The sequence below is a fragment of the Lactuca sativa genome, chromosome 6 (assembly GCF_002870075.4).
Source record: "Lactuca sativa cultivar Salinas chromosome 6, Lsat_Salinas_v11, whole genome shotgun sequence".
Lineage (NCBI taxonomy): Eukaryota > Viridiplantae > Streptophyta > Magnoliopsida > Asterales > Asteraceae > Lactuca > Lactuca sativa.
The window spans coordinates 129263185-129276050 of NC_056628.2; positions in this window are offsets into that span (position 1 = coordinate 129263185).

A 12866-nucleotide genomic window follows, 5' to 3' on the forward strand; every position below is an offset into this window, starting at 1 on the left:
TTTTTAACACTAAGGTTGACTACCCCTAAGAAGTCAACACTGGTCAACTCTGGTCAACGGTCAACGGTCAACTTTGACCGGACTCGGCGAGTGCACTAAGGCGACTCGGCGAGTCTAGACGTTTTCACCAACTCTCTAGGATTCCCTTTTTGACATGTCGAGTACACCCCTGACTCGACGAGTTCTACCTGGCTTGAGTCGCGGGGCCACCACGACTCAACTCGTCGAGTCTCAAGAACAACTCGGCGAGTCCCAGCTCGGCTCAGTCCACCTGTCAACTTCTAACTCGCCCCGACTCACTGAGTCGACTCATAACTCAGCTGGACCACTCACTGAGTGGTCAAGGACAATCTTCATGCTGCTCGCCGAGTCTGTTCTTCAGACTCGGCGAGTCCATGCCATGCACCAACTCAAACTTGCTTCTGAGGTCAGATCCGCTCCAACAACTCATAGATCTAGCCTTCCTAAGCTAATTCATCACGTAAAGTCCATAACTTGGTGTCACAACTGTAAATTTTGAGCCACGTAATCTATACATTCAAGTTAATGTGAATCAGGAACTTCAAGTAAATACATTACGCAAGTACTACAAGTAGTCATCAAACAATTGGAAAACCCTAGAAGTTCTTGTTAAGTCTATTTTGGACTAGAACTTCCTTATTGGATCCAAATGGACCAATAAGTTTCCAATTGGACTATCATGGGTTTAGAACCCTAATTGGGCTCTAATTGGACCCACTCTTATTTATTTTAACATTTTAGGTCATGTTGGGCCTATAATGAAATGAATTGAAAGCTTTGGGCCATGAATAACCTAAACTAGTCCAATAAAAATATAAAAATCATACTACATTCTTTTAAGCATAAAACACACTCTAACTAACTCAAACTTTGGGCTTAAGGAAAAAGCCCAAATTTTTCTTTTCCCTTTTTAAAAAAAATCTCGGCCCAAAGGCCCAAACCCAAAGAGAAATGGAAGTGTTGACTTAATGCATGCCACCTCATCTTTACCCATAGGATATCCAAGCAACATCTCATGCCTCCATGCAAGCATCACTTCAAAAATCACTTCTTTCTCTTCCTCTCTCTCACTCTCGGCCACATCTCAAACACACACACACATTTCACAAATTCCCTCAAAGAACATTCAAGAAAACTCTCTCATTTCCTCCCCAAAAATTCGAGATTTCAAGAAGCTTTCAAGGAGATCTTTCAAGAAAAATCACCATCTAAGGTAAGGTTTTGCTTGGATCTATGACTTGTATTCTTTATTTATCAAAAATCTCCTCCTAATCCATGCAAAAATCGTGATCTTGCACCCTAGAACCATCTCAAACTCGAGATCTTCATCAAAGGGAGCTTAGGCCAAAAATCACTTCATTTTCCTTCCATTTTTCCTTGCAAAACCGAGTCAACACCCCAAGGTGAGCTTCATACCCCCTATTTTCTGTTTTTATGAGTTTTGTGGGGGGGGGGGGGGGGGGGGAATACAAGTGAAAGTGTAGATCTATATGTGTTTTGTATGCCTTGTATGATTTCCATGCTTATATGTATGCTTTTATGTGTTTTAATGTTGGATCTAGCCATTAAACCCCTCAAAACCGAGACATAACTTATGTTTTATGATTTTAGCTTCAAATATATTTCTACATATAAAGTGATACAAGAAAAATAGCTAAGTGGTTAGCAACAATTTTCTTTAAGCTAAAAACACACATTTTGGGCCAAAAATGTGAAAAATACAAAATTAAGGGCCCAAATTGACATTTCACAGATTCTGATGGATGAAATGTGCCAAAACAGTTTCCATAAAACTATTTCTGGAATTATATTCAAATAGAGGATTAAAAACATAAATTTCAAGCTTATTGGGCTAAAAATGAAAATTTCGGCCCAAGGAGGCCCATTATGCGAATTTTTCTGTTTTGGAGGACCAAAACTGTGAATTTCTGTAAAACAGTGGACTATAAGTGTCCCAAATCCTTTTCAAAGGTTTAAAATGCTTTTTAAATTTAAAAAGGACCAAAGTTGCAAAATTTTTCCAATTTGGGCCAAAATTGTCAAAATTGCGAAAAGAAGGGCTAAAACCGAGAAAAACTGCATTTTCAGGGACTTAAACTGTTTTCTATGAAAAATATGCTGGAAAATATTAATTTCAATAATTTTTGGTGTTAAAATGTCAAGAAAAAAAATAGTTTAAGGACCAAACCGGGAAATATTACATAAAAAGGGTTGAAAATGTAAATTTTACAAATAATGAGGGGCTGAAAACAGAAATATTTCAAGGCTAATTCAATATGTACAATTTGATCAAATAATGACACCGCGACTATCGACGAAATACAACTCATTACAATACCAAAAGTCGTTGTTAAACGAATTGGCTCGGTCTCGAGCCAATGGAAATCTACAACTACTAACTCTTCGATACTACGATTCATACAAATAACGTTTGGTAATACATATACATACGAGTGTGCACAGACGTCTACGCACCATCTTCGGGCCCCAAAAGTGTAAAATCTTGCTTGTTGGGCCTAGCTAGCCCAATGACCTGATCTTAAGGCCCGAAGACACATATTTTCTACGAAGTGTTGAGTTTCACCGACTTGGCACAACGTAGAGTGACTTTCAATGGCTTGTACCACTGGTCCCCAAGGGTCCTTGGTATTGCTAGAAGAGTCTGCATATTTTTACGAGGCGGGTCGGGGACCCCTCGCACGCATATTTTCCCCAACCGGTTAATGGAGTCACCGGGGTCTTCGTGACCTCTTTCTCTTCGGATGTGGGACTACACCTTGTCCGGGCGATTGGATAACGCGATTAGTACTGACGACGCCTTCGGGAATCGTTAGTATATCTACAAACTGGGCGTTTGCGTAACGCGGGTTGTAGTAAATAATCCTGCTCGAGAACCTTCCAACGTCGCCTGGGACTGACACTGCTATCTTCGTAATGGTTTCAACGCAACTTAATGGATTCCAAAGGAACTAGGGGAACATCGGGTTTTCCTAGGGTTTTCAATACGTACAGAATTGAAATGCATACATTTTCAATGAACATTTTTTTACAAGTATAGAAACAAACAAGCATACCTATGGATCTTCACAAACGTTTTCAAAAGCTTTCTTTTCAGAAAATATCGGATTTTCTGGTGGTTTTTCAAGCAATACAAACATTCGATTTCAAACACTACTTATGAACTCACCAACATTTCATATGTTGACGTTTTTCAAAATACTTGTATTCTCAGGGAACCAGTGAATCAAGGGAAATCATACTCAGTGACGGTTGCAGTTTATTTTTGTATGAATTGAACAAATTAATTTTTGGGGAATGTAATGTTTAAACAATGTATGATATGTAAACACTACTGGTTGTACTATGTTGATGAATGGTGACGAATGTTGTTATGTTTCATATATATTCAATGTTATGGTATTCAATTGAGTCACGACAGCCCCCGGACGTTTCCGCCGTCTGGTTCGGGGGTGTGACAGGTTGGTATCAGAGCTTTGTTTATAGTGAACTAGCATGTCGAGCCATACATTGATATGCAACTATAAACCAAAAAGAAGGACTAACATAACTCTGAACAGAACAAGTAAATAAAACACACTTGCTTGCATTAGGAATAAAGACCCAACGCTGAATCAAACACAATAACACTGGTATCTCGGTTAATTCGGGACTGTTCTTAGTGATACCAAGGAGTGAATGTAGCCTGATCAACTACATTCTCTCCAAGGTAAAACTAACACACGTCTTGATGAGATCGGAATAGCCAGGGAACCTAAAACTATACCCTTTATCACCCAAAAAGAGAATGTTTGCTTAGTCCGTACAATAGTCATAGTACCCTAGGAATAATGTAGTATAATTACGTACTCGCGCAGACAGCATGGCTGGTTTTCATCACCCTGGAGACCCCTACTTCCCTAATCAGGGAAACAACGGGTGGCTAGAGGAGGAGGAGGAGCCTGAGGAGGAGCAGCCGGGTATCCAGTTTCATCAGGCCTTAGTAGCTCACGGGATGCTGGTGGATGAGCCGGGAGAGAATCCAGGAGAAGCACACGACGTCGAACCCGACGAATATATGGACACCGACTACGAATTTGGAGAGGCCGACGATGACGACGAGGAGGGTCAGGTCGGGGGCCAGGACCCCATCCCGCCATGCGAGGACGAGGCACAACCAGATCACCCCGCTCCACCAGTGAACCCCCCAAGGGAGAACCGTTCCCTCGAAGCTGAGATCGCCGCACTGCGACAACAGCTGTATGCTATGGAGGCTCGGGCAGTGAGAGCAGAGCACGAGAGGGATGAAGTTATAGGAGACATGGCAGAGATGGCGCAGCTACTGGCGCAACATTTCGGCATATGACCTCGGCACCACCTCCTGACGCAGCTCAACGCGGTTAGGGATAGACCTATCGTAGTAGGATATTAGTAACTAAGTTATGTACTCCGGCTCTATGTTTAAGTGACTACACTACTCATGGAGCCGTTATGCTGTCGGATTAGTGTTACTTATGTATGCTCTTGCGAGCAAATTTTCTTGTACTAAACACGGATAATATTAATAAACTTTTGTGTGTTTTGCTATGATATTCTCAGTTGTTATATGTTGAGGCGTTATGATTGTATGCTTGATGATAGTAATGCTTAGGTTCGTACCCTACACCTAGTTAGTAGGATCATAACCTCACCGAAACCACGTACACTCAACATCATTCCGTTTCATGACAGAAAGATGCCTCGCCCAGCTACTCGCGGAAATCCCGAACCAACCCCGCCGGAAGTTGACTCCACTGCTTTCCAGGCAGCCGTGTCTGCTGCGGTCACGGCAGCTATGGCACAACTTCACCGGGGAAACAATGGAGGAGGCAATGGTCAAGGCTCCGGAAGTTCGAACAACGGGACGAACCAAGGACTCACTAAAACGTGCACCTACAAGGATTTTGCGAACGCTAAACCCCGAACTTTCAACGGCACTGGGGGAGTGATCGCCCTAAAGCGATGGATCGAGAAGATAGAGTCGGTATTCGAGATATGCGAGTGCCCCGAGCAGATGAAAGTGAAGTTCGCGGCCTGCACTTTTGTGGACCAAGCACTCACTTGGTGGAATGGTCACATAGAAGCTATGACACTCCCTGTCGCCAACTCTATACCCTGGACAGAAATGAAAGAGATGTTGACGGCTGAGTACTGCCCCCGAGGTGAAATACAGAAGATGGAGCAGGAGCTGTGGAATCTCACGGTGCAGAATGGGAACATCGATGCTTACATATCGAGATTCAGCGAACTATCCCTGTTGTGCCCGGGTATGATCACATCAGAGGGAAAGAAGATTGAACGATTCATCTGGGGACTGACATCCCCCATTCAAGGGAACGTGATAGCTGCTAACCCTGAAACGTTTGACAGCGCGAAGAGATTGGCAAAGAGGCTATATGATCATAACCACAAAAAGGGCGAAAAACCAGTGGAGACCGAGAAGAAGAAGGAGGGGGATGGTAAGAAGGGATGGAACCACAAAAGAAAGGGGCGTCAGGGCCCCGAGACCTCAAAAAGGCAACAAACAGTGGCAGTTAACGCTGTTACTGCGCCGGTTCCAGTCACCTCACATGCTCCAGCCTCAGCTGCTTCAAATGCTTCAAGGCCCTATTCTGGTAGCGCTCCCAAGTGCAATAAGTGCAGTTTCCATCATCATGGAGAATGTAAGGAGTTCCATTACACCAGTTGCAACCGAAGGGGACATACTGCAAGATTCTGCAGGACTTATCCTTCTCAGAACCAGAGTCAGGGAAACAACCAGAACAACAACAACAACAACCACCGCAACATCAACAACACCAATGCCGGCGGCAACAACGCAGGGCCTAGCCACACCTGTTTCGGGTATGGAAGGACGGGGCATTTCCGCCGAGATTGCCCTAACAACAACAACTCAGGAAACAGAGGAGCAGGAAGAATGCTGACTATGGGTCAGAGTGATGCAGTTCAAGATCCCGCAGTTGTGACCGGTACGTTTCTCCTAAACCACACTCATGCATGCATCTTATTTGATACCGGAGCGGAGCGAAGTTTCGTAAGCGAGAAGTTTAAACATTTACTAAAACAACAACCCCAGAAGCTAAATGAAACCTATACGGTGGAAATGGCCAATGGGAAAACCGAATCCACTAGGGAGATCTACATCGGATGTACCCTAACCCTTAACCAGCACGTCTTTCGAATAGACCTAATGCCAGTATCAATTAGGAGTTTCGATGTGATTATCGGCATGGATTGGTTAAGCCCCCACCATGCTGAGATTATGTGTCACGAGAAGGCCGTTCGCCTTCGTCTCCCAAATCACGAAACCCTAGTAATTTACGGAGACAAACCCGGTACGAATCTCCGCCTCATCTCGTGCATCAAAGCGCAAAAACACTTGCGAAAGAACAGTTTGGCGTTCTTGGCCCACATAGTGGACAAGACCAAAGAAGAAACTAACATCCAAGACATTCCGGTAGCGTGTGAATTTCCGGACGTGTTTCCCGAAGATCTTCCAGGAGTACCCCCAGAGAGACAGGTTGAGTTCCGAATCGACCTCGTTCCAGGAGCAACTCCCCTCGCTAAATCACCATATCGGTTGGCACCTGCTGAAATGCAGGAATTATCCAGCCAACTCAGTGAGCTTCTGGACAAGGGATTTATCCGACCTAGCTACTCGCCATGGGGAGCTCCGGTGCTCTTTGTCAAAAAGAAGGACGGATCTTTCAGAATGTGCATCGATTACAGAGAGTTAAACAAACTCACTGTCAAAAACCGCTACCCACTCCCACGAATCGATGATATATTCGACCAGCTCCAAGGAGCTAGCTATTTTTCAAAAATAGATTTACGGTCCGGATACCACCAACTCAAAGTCCGAGAAGAGGATATTCCTAAAACCGCTTTCCGAACCCGCTACGGACATTATGAATTCGTTGTAATGCCCTTCGGTCTAACCAATGCACCTGCCACATTTATGGACCTAATGAATCGAATCTGTCGACCGTTTCTGGACAACTTCGTCATTGTGTTTATCGATGACATCCTCGTCTATTCTCGAAGCAAAGAGGAGCATGGCCGACATCTCCGACAAATTTTAGAGACTCTGCGCACGGAAAAGCTTTACGCCAAACTCTCCAAGTGCGAGTTCTGGCTTCGGAGTGTGAATTTCTTAGGCCACGTAGTTAGCCAAGATGGAATTCATGTGGATCCCTCTAAGGTCAAAGCTGTGGAAGGATGGGCAATTCCGACTACGCCCACAGAAATTCGTCAATTCTTAGGCCTAGCAGGGTACTATAGGAGATTCATCCAAAACTTCTCTAAGATCGCCAAGCCGCTTACCTTGCTTACGCAAAAGGGCGTGCCATTCAAGTGGACAGACCGACAAGAGATTGCGTTTCGAACCTTGAAGCAAGCTCTTTGCAGCGCTCCTGTACTATCTCTACCTGAAGGAACGGAAGATTTTGTAGTTTACTGTGACGCGTCAAATCAAGGCTTAGGTTGCGTTCTCATGCAACGTGGAAGAGTGATAGCATATGCGTCCCGTCAACTAAAGATACACGAAGTAAATTACACGACCCATGACCTAGAACTGGGAGCCGTGGTCTTCGCCCTAAAAATTTGGAGGCACTACCTGTACGGTACCAAGTGCACCATCTTCACAGACCACAAGAGCCTCCAGCACATCTTGAATCAGAAGGAGCTGAACATGAGACAACGAAGATGGGTGGAGTTGTTAAACGACTATGAATGCGAGATCAAGTACCATCCAGGCAAGGCCAACGTGGTAGCTGACGCATTAAGTCGGAAGGAATACACAAATCGCCGCACGAAAACGCACTCGATAACCATTCAGTCTCATCTGACCACTCAAATTGCATCAGTCCAGGCAGAGGCTATGAAAGTGGAAAATAGAACTAGCGAGGCATTACGCGGAATGGAGAAGAACCTAGAAGTCAAAGAGAATGGGGTATACTACTTCATGAACCGTATTTGGGTTCCAAAAATCGGAGGATTCAGAGAGACCGTTATGAAGGAAGCCCACAAGACACGATACTCCATTCATCCTGGTTCGGACAAGATGTATTTGGACATTAAGCAGCACTATTGGTGGCCTAACATGAAGGCGGAAATCGCGACTTATGTTAGTAAGTGCCTTACGTGTGCCAAAGTGAAAGTGGAGTACCAGAAACCTTCCGGGTTGTTGCAACAACCGGCAATCCCTGGGTGGAAATGGGAGGGGATTTCTATGGACTTCGTGACCAAGCTACCCAAGACGTCGGAAGGATTGGACACCATATGGGTAATAATCGACCGACTGACGAAATCTGCCCATTTCCTGCCAATCAAAGAGTCCTACAAGATGGAGAGGCTGACGCGTTTGTACCTACGAGAGATTGTAAGACTTCATGGAGTGCCAAAATCTATCATCTCGGATAGGGACAGTAGGTTCACGTCACGCTTTTGGCAGTCGCTCCACAAGGCCATGGGAACTCATCTCGATATGAGCACCGCGTATCACCCACAAACGGACGGTCAAAGCGAACGAACCATTCAGAAGCTTGAAGACATGCTTCGTGCATGTGTGATAGACTTCGGAAAGTCTTGGGATACCCACCTACCGCTGATCGAGTTTTCATATAACAATAGTTATCATTCGAGCATTAAGGTGGCCCCTTTCGAAGCACTGTACGGGCGTAAATGTAGATCACCGTTATGTTGGGCTGAAGTAGGTGACACCCAGCTAGCAAGAACACATACGTCGGATAGGGCAATGACAGGACCGGAGATCATTCGCGAGACCACAGAAAAGATTGTCCAGATCAAAGCTCGATTACAAGCATCGCGTGACCGGCAAAAGAGCTACGCAGACAGACGACGAAAGCCCTTAGAGTTCCAGGTCGGTGATCGAGTATTGCTGAAAGTCTCACCCTGGAAAGGAGTTATACGTTTCGGAAAACGAGGAAAGCTAAACCCACGGTACATTGGACCTTTCGAAATCGTCGCCCGAATAGGTCCAGTAGCATACAGACTACAACTACCCACGGAGCTAAACGGTGTACACCCCGTGTTTCATGTTTCTAATCTGAAAAAGTGCCTATCAGATGAAACCCTTGTCATTCCTCTTGACGAAATCGAAATCAACGAGAATCTCCTGTTCGTCGAAGAACCAATCGAAATCATGGACAGGGAGGTGAAGCGTACTAAACAAAGTCGCATCCCGATCGTGAAGGTACGGTGGAACGCAAAGCGTGGGCCAGAATTCACGTGGGAACGCGAAGATCAAATGAAGCAGAAGTACCCTCACCTATTCTAGCAATTCTCAAATCTAGCTTTCAAACAGAATTTCGGGACGAAATTCCCTCTAACGGGGGGATGATGTCACAACTGTAAATTTTGAGCCACGTAATCTATACATTCAAGTTAATGTGAATCAGGAACTTCAAGTAAATACATTACGCAAGTACTACAAGTAGTCATCAAACAATTGGAAAACCCTAGAAGTTCTTGTTAAGTCTATTTTGGACTAGAACTTCCTTATTGGATCCAAATGGACCAATAAGTTTCCAATTGGACTATCATGGGCTTAGAACCCTAATTGGGCTCTAATTGGACCCACTCTTATTTATTTTAACATTTTAGGTCATGTTGGGCCTATAATGAAATGAATTGAAAGCTTTGGGCCATGAATAACCTAAACTAGTCCAATAAAAATATAAAAATCATACTACATTCTTTTAAGCATAAAACACACTCTAACTAACTCAAACTTTGGGCTTAAGGAAAAAGCCCAAATTTTTCTTTTCCCTTTTTAAAAAAAATCTCGGCCCAAAGGCCCAAACCCAAAGAGAAATGGAAGTGTTGACTTAATGCATGCCACCTCATCTTTACCCATAGGATATCCAAGCAACATCTCATGCCTCCATGCAAACATCACTTCAAAAATCACTTCTTTCTCTTCCTCTCTCTCACTCTCGGCCACATCTCAAACACACACACACATTTCACAAATTCCCTCAAAGAACATTCAAGAAAACTCTCTCATTTCCTCCCCAAAAATTCGAGATTTCAAGAAGCTTTCAAGGAGATCTTTCAAGAAAAATCACCATCTAAGGTAAGGTTTTGCTTGGATCTATGACTTGTATTCTTTATTTATCAAAAATCTCCTCCTAATCCATGCAAAAATCGTGATCTTGCACCCTAGAACCATCTCAAACTCGAGATCTTCATCAAAGGGAGCTTAGGCCAAAAATCACTTCATTTTCCTTCCATTTTTCCTTGCAAAACCGAGTCAACACCCCAAGGTGAGCTTCATACCCCCTATTTTCTGTTTTTATGAGTTTTGTGGGGGGGGGGAATACAAGTGAAAGTGTAGATCTATATGTGTTTTGTATGCCTTGTATGATTTCCATGCTTATATGTATGCTTTTATGTGTTTTAATGTTGGATCTAGCCATTAAACCCCTCAAAACCGAGACATAACTTATGTTTTATGATTTTAGCTTCAAATATATTTCTACATATAAAGTGATACAAGAAAAATAGCTAAGTGGTTAGCAACAATTTTCTTTAAGCTAAAAACACACATTTTGGGCCAAAAATGTGAAAAATACAAAATTAAGGGCCCAAATTGACATTTCACAGATTCTGATGGATGAAATGTGCCAAAACAGTTTCCATAAAACTATTTCTGGAATTATATTCAAATAGAGGATTAAAAACATAAATTTCAAGCTTATTGGGCTAAAAATGAAAATTTCGGCCCAAGGAGGCCCATTATGCGAATTTTTCTGTTTTGGAGGACCAAAACTGTGAATTTCTGTAAAACAGTGGACTATAAGTGTCCCAAATCCTTTTCAAAGGTTTAAAATGCTTTTTAAATTTAAAAAGGACCAAAGTTGCAAAATTTTTCCAATTTGGGCCAAAATTGTCAAAATTGCGAAAAGAAGGGCTAAAACCGAGAAAAACTGCATTTTCAGGGACTTAAACTGTTTTCTATGAAAAATATGCTGGAAAATATTAATTTCAATAATTTTTGGTGTTAAAATGTCAAGAAAAAAAATAGTTTAAGGACCGAACCGGGAAATATTACATAAAAAGGGTTGAAAATGTAAATTTTACAAATAATGAGGGGCTGAAAACAGAAATATTTCAAGGCTAATTCAATATGTACAATTTGATCAAATAATGACACCGCGACTATCGACGAAATACAACTCATTACAATACCAAAAGTCGTTGTTAAACGAATTGGCTCGGTCTCGAGCCAATGGAAATCTACAACTACTAACTCTTCGATACTACGATTCATACAAATAACGTTTGGTAATACATATACATACGAGTGTGCACAGACGTCTACGCACCATCTTCGGGCCCCAAAAGTGTAAAATCTTGCTTGTTGGGCCTAGCTAGCCCAATGACCTGATCTTAAGGCCCGAAGACACATATTTTCTACGAAGTGTTGAGTTTCACCGACTTGGCACAACGTAGAGTGACTTTCAATGGCTTGTACCACTGGTCCCCAAGGGTCCTTGGTATTGCTAGAAGAGTCTGCATATTTTTACGAGGCGGGTCGGGGACCCCTCGCACGCATATTTTCCCCAACCGGTTAATGGAGTCACCGGGGTCTTCGTGACCTCTTTCTCTTCGGATGTGGGACTACACCTTGTCCGGGCGATTGGATAACGCGATTAGTACTGACGACGCCTTCGGGAATCGTTAGTATATCTACAAACTGGGCGTTTGCGTAACGCGGGTTGTAGTAAATAATCCTGCTCGAGAACCTTCCAACGTCGCCTGGGACTGACACTGCTATCTTCGTAATGGTTTCAACGCAACTTAATGGATTCCAAAGGAACTAGGGGAACATCGGGTTTTCCTAGGGTTTTCAATACGTACAGAATTGAAATGCATACATTTTCAATGAACATTTTTTTACAAGTATAGAAACAAACAAGCATACCTATGGATCTTCACAAACGTTTTCAAAAGCTTTCTTTTCAGAAAATATCGGATTTTCTGGTGGTTTTTCAAGCAATACAAACATTCGATTTCAAACACTACTTATGAACTCACCAACATTTCATATGTTGACGTTTTTCAAAATACTTGTATTCTCAGGGAACCAGTGAATCAAGGGAAATCATACTCAGTGACGGTTGCAGTTTATTTTTGTATGAATTGAACAAATTAATTTTTGGGGAATGTAATGTTTAAACAATGTATGATATGTAAACACTACTGGTTGTACTATGTTGATGAATGGTGACGAATGTTGTTATGTTTCATATATATTCAATGTTATGGTATTCAATTGAGTCACGACAGCCCCCGGACGTTTCCGCCGTCTGGTTCGGGGGTGTGACACTTGGTGCTCATAACACACCCCATGACTCATAAATGGTGTTTTGGCCTTAAGCACAAGGACCCTTTGGACCCCCAAAGGTCCAGATCTACAACTCAACTCACTCAAGGGACCAAGGAAACACTAGATCTTATCATAAAAGGGCTCAATAAGCCCTAAATCAACATAAATCTCAACATAGCAGAAATAGCTCGAAGAATATACGTCAAATGCGATGTTCTGGACCTCAAGCCTTCAGGGAGTGGTTCCCCTTGCTTTCCCTTAGCTAATTCTTCTTTTTCCTTGCAAAAAGATACCTCCAAGGTCATTAATGGCTTCCTACTTTGCTCCAAATGCTCACACTTGCTAGGGTTTCGCTCAAGGGACTGGTGAGCACAAATAACGGCCTAAAGGCCCTTTAAATAGGTCCCAAACCCGAGAAATTAGGGTTTCATTAAACAGCGCAGACTCGCCGAGTCCA